The sequence below is a fragment of the Gadus chalcogrammus genome, chromosome 9 (genome assembly GCF_026213295.1).
Source record: "Gadus chalcogrammus isolate NIFS_2021 chromosome 9, NIFS_Gcha_1.0, whole genome shotgun sequence".
Lineage (NCBI taxonomy): Eukaryota > Metazoa > Chordata > Actinopteri > Gadiformes > Gadidae > Gadus > Gadus chalcogrammus.
The window spans coordinates 6358474-6363627 of NC_079420.1; the positions used below are offsets into that span (position 1 = coordinate 6358474).

At 44.6% G+C, this 5154-nt stretch overlaps 1 non-coding gene across 1 annotated transcript; it reads right to left on the minus strand.

The window, feature by feature from the left end:
* Positions 1 to 600: 600 nt before the first annotated feature.
* Positions 601 to 789, minus strand: LOC130389872 (U2 spliceosomal RNA). The gene has a single exon (XR_008896654.1). It is a non-coding gene; the product is annotated as a U2 spliceosomal RNA (small nuclear RNA).
* Positions 790 to 5154: the final 4365 nt, after the last annotated feature.

Here is a 5154-nt window from a genome sequence, read left to right on the forward strand (position 1 = left end):
GTGTGTCGAGTACCTCGGCTCCTCCCCCAGCGAAGCTCCGTATCACATAGGCGAAATGACGTGGCGCGTGACGTTCGAGGCTTCATCTCGGGCTGTTGCGCGATATGGGTTCACAATGTGGCACATTTTACAAAAAGAAGACCCTACCCAGTTCCAAGATCACTTTTAGGCTATGTAATTAATCACACTCATTCTCAGTCATCATGCAGTTCTATTATTACAATTATTAGTAAGGCTACTGAGACAATCTATTTTGCCCGGGATGACTTAAAATCTAGGTCAAATGATTTGTTCTCTACCATGAGCTCGGGAGATATTTATGAACGGCAAACTCACACGTATCACTGAAATGACTTTAATTCTTAAACGTTGTGATGTTGTAGGCTACGAAGCAAACATCACATCATCACAGGAAACTCTTTCTTTCATCATAATTTAATTCACCACTAGGTGTCCCTAGCGTACTAATTTGAAGCTTCGAGGTCGAACCACTTTGATGGTTCATCTGGCTGCGAGGCTTTGACGTTTTCATGAGGCATCATCTCGGCACCACTACTCTCTGGACTCAGGAGGAGTTTAGTTTTGTTTTTCACAGTGAGAGAGGGGTGCAACCGGTCCTGGAGGTACTGCAATACAGGTCGATGCGTGGAGTGGACGGAGCAAGCCCCTTTTCCATCTCCCAGTTCCAAAAATCAATTTAATATATGGTCCCCGGGTAGGGGACGTATCAGATATTAAACTGATAAGAACAGATACTACACTTGATCTTAGCCAAAAGGCTGTTGCGTTTTCTCAAAGAAAGTTGTCCAATCCCGGGTTGCTTTAGACTCACTTCATTTATTATAAGTCGTCGGCATGTTCCGGCATGGTAACTGAAGCTATACGGAGGGAATTGTAACTAAAGAATGGAACACGTGTGAGAGATAATAACTCTGGCTACTACGGGACATGGGCAAAGGCCCATGTCCCTCGCGGGTGTCGCTGCAATCTCTGATCTATGGGCCACGGGCAGAGGCCCGTGACCCTGCGCGCGTGTGGTTATTAATCCTTGGTCTCTTCACACTGGGCGCACAGGTAAGAGACCGCCAATTGGGCGATAGCCGGGTGACGTGATGACTTCGGCTTCTTCGTATATTATAAAAGTGCTGCTATCTGTGGGCTGGAGCAGCCTCCAATAAGGTATTGCTCCCCTTGTGGCTATGTATAGTATTTACGGCTTATATGTTTGGTCCTGCTTCTATCTAATCTATGTGTGGGTAGCTTAGATTCTTAAAATCATCAACACGTGTGGAAAACTCTTGAATAGAGGAAAAAACCACAATGCTCTCATAATACTGAGACGTCATTCACCTTGTGGGTCTCATTGGGAATACAGGTCATTATTTAACAATACAAACAATGAACATAAATCTTGTTATCATACAATCACATGGCCAAACAGCACACAAACAAAACTATTCATAGAAATCCTGAGCTAATACTTTGGTTATGTGCTACAAGGGCCATACAATTTTCATCATGTGCAAAGTAAAGTAAAAATTGGTAGTCATAATACAATTTAAAATTTCAAAATGATGATAGCTAACATGGATTTGGGGGTTCAGGTGATCTTCGTGTATTGGTGCGCCGGTTCATGTGGGTGGTTTGGGCATGGATTTGGGGGTTCAGGGTGATCTTCGTGTATTGATGCGCCGATTCATGTGGGTGGTTTTGGGCTTGTTATTATTGTAGTCATTGGGTTTTTTTTTTTGGTTTTTTTCGCCGTCTGGCCTGTAATTCATGAACCCAAGACTCGTCCCTCCTTGTCAAGGGCTCAACTCAGAGAGGTTACTCCTACATCATGGGAGCCTTCAAACAGGTTCTCCGTCGTCGTCGTGTCAGTAACAGGTGGCCTGTAAAACAATCGCCTCAAGGAAGATCAACTGTACCATTATTAATGCAGCGATTCAGAAATAACGGGTTGCACTCGCAACCAAGCAACATTACACAATAACAAACATAGTCTGGTATGGTTGTTTTAAAATGTGTTATTCAAGTAAATCCGGGATATTGCCTTGCTCGGCGGTGGTAGTTTGTAGGCTCCGGGTGTGTCTGCATCTGGAACTTTTTGCTTCTATTGCAGAAATACAAACTCATGTACAGCAGTTAGTTGTTCAAAAACATATTTCCATGAATTCTAATTTTAATTGTTTTACAGTATCTACTTTGGTTTAATTCACACTACATCCCTCCTTGCGCATTGCTTCAGCCATGCGCATTGAATGACAACCAAAGCAAACCACGCCGTAGTTTAACCAAGTTGCTATAACCAAAAAGATGTAAAAGGGAAATAACAATGTTGAAATGTGCATGTTCAATATCACTTCTGTGTTAACCGTATCTCATAATAACAGTTACCTTCATCATACTACCCGTTTGTCCGACACTAACTATGTATATTGGATGACCTAATCTTCATTTATTCTACCTATTGCTCGCATTTGATGTTGCCCACACTTTGATTCACTCCTATGTACATCGCATACCACATCAAACGTGAATACGCCTTATTCTCTGCACAATATCCTATTGCGCCACTTTCTGCATACCACATCAAACGTGAATATGTCTTAGCAAAGTGAAGTAAAGTAAAACTCAGTTTTATCTTTACTTATTTTATAGCTACACATGTCCCGGACACGTTCATTACTATTTCCAAAACAGTTTTTTAGCTACGCAGGTCCCAGACCTAACTATACCATTACATGAACAGTATTTATTATTATAATTATCTAGTTTTTTGTTGGTCAACATCAAATCGATACATTAATTCAACCTTCTGACTTACTGACCCACCCGATTTCTCCCCGTGTGAGCCCGCGAATGACAACTCTCCCGGGGCCTCCCCATGAGTCCCACCGCCACCACTCCCCGTGTGAGCCCGCGATTGTACTCTCCCGGAGCCTCCCATTGAGCTCCACCGTTACCACCTCAGAACTCTGCAGGAACGATTAGTCGATTAACGCGTGGCTCGGAGGCTCCTCAAGGAGTGCAACAATCCTACGTCTTGACACCTGGTGCAGTCGACGTGTGGCTCGGGGGCTCCCAGGAAGTGCCACAATCCTACGTCTGACACCTGGTGAATCTTGAGCTAGGTCAATCAAAAACCGTCTAAACTAGGTAGAATAAAGAGTCATCCAAACTTACAACAATTATGCACATCTTGGTATTAAATATATGGTGATATTCTATAAACAAAACAAAAACTGAACCTAAAAGAAAAATTCAGAAGTTATCGTTTGAAACAAATGTTATTGTAATTGAACTACAGCAGTTGAGCTAACTCCCGCCTTGTGCACCGGTTTAAAACCATTTATTAATTAAACATTATTTTAACAGTTGAACCCCGTGTCTATTTGAACCATCCTGGTTCCCTAATCAATGTGCATGACACAACCCGTGTCTATTGCACTTCTGTTTTGATACACAAAACGCATGTTGAATAGACAGAAGGGCTTAGCAACCTGAAAAACATAATGTCTGAGTGTTAGGCATTCGTTACTGCATATACTGCTATTTCCTGAAGAGAGAGAGAGAGAATATTAAGATCAATGCACACAAACACAGGTCGCAAAGGCTAAATTTACATCCTGGTTCCAACACATGGCTAGGTGTGAGGGTTTGAGGGTTTGAGGGGGTAAGGGGCAATTTAACTAACAATAGAGAGGCGAGTTGCCTTCTCAGGGGGATGGGGGGGGGGGGGGTCTGACTACTGGACCTGTGAAGACTGGGACAAAGGGAGTGGGGGGGTATCACGAGCGAGAGAGAGGAAGAGGGAGAGAGGAAGAGGGAGAGAGAATGTAACACCGTAGTTGGGCTCCCCGCTGCTCTTGGTCTCTGCAAGACCCAAGATGGCGGACGTCTGGACAAAGGAAACCCACGTCACGAAGACGCGCCGTCTCTTTAACACCACGTGGTTACACTCTACGGCTGCGTTCTATACTAATCAAAATTGCACATTAGACTTAACTGAACCGGGAGGAATCAATCCAATTTGAACTCCTTGGCCAAGCCTCCGTTTTAATATGCAACTAAGCTAGATTAACGTTAAAAACCTGACCTTTCCTCCCCCCACCGTAAAGAGTTTGGAACTTTATGGTCGGTAATAAATATACCTTATGGTGGCCCGGCTTAACTTCGAGACATTCACCAATTACCTTATGATGATCTCGGCTTAACTTCGAGACGTTCATCATATAACACAAAAACCACCTACCACGTGGTACAGACAGACACAGAGACAGACATAACACACCGGGGGTCCCTTTGTGCAGGCTACCATTGCCTTATCAAACAGCCAGGAGCGCCCAGGTAAACAAAGGGATGGGGAGAGGGGGTACTCGTGTGTAGGGGGCCTGGAGGGGGGGGGCGGTGGGGACTTCACGTGTGTCGGGGGTCAGGGGGTAACGACCGGACGGTGGCTAAAACAAACTTACACCTAAATGTTCTTATAACCAATCCTATTTCAGATTTAATCTTTAAACAATGAGTTATACTTACCTCAGACGTGCGGGCCTGTTGAAGTTGTTTTAGCGTCGCGCCCGCCGGGATTTCTCGGGACTTTCTTCCAAACGTCTCGGGTCACCAAATATGTTGCGTTTTCCTCGAAGAAAGTTGTCCAATCCCGGGTTGCTTTAGACTCACTTCATTTATTATAAGTCGTCTGCATGTTCCGGCATGGTAACTGAAGCTATACGGAGGGAATTGTAGCTAAAGAATGGAACACGTGTGAGAGATAATAACTCTGGCTACTACGGGACATGGGCAAAGGCCCATGTCCCCTCGCGGGTGTCGCTGCAAATCTCTGATCTATGGGCCACGGGCAGAGGCCCGTGACCCTGCGCGCGTGTGGTTATTAATCTCTGGTCTCTTCACACTGGGTGCACAGGTAAGAGACCGCCAAGTGGGCGTAGCCGGGGTGACGTAATGACTTCGGCTTCTTCGTATATATAAAGTGCTGCTATCTATGGCTGGAGCAGCCTCCAATAAGGTATTGCTCCCCTTGTGGCTATGTATAGTATTTACGGCTTATATGTTTGGTCCTGCTTCATTTTGGTCTATGTGTGGGTAGCTTAGATTCTTAAAATACGTAACAAGGCCGAGAAGCGATGCCTC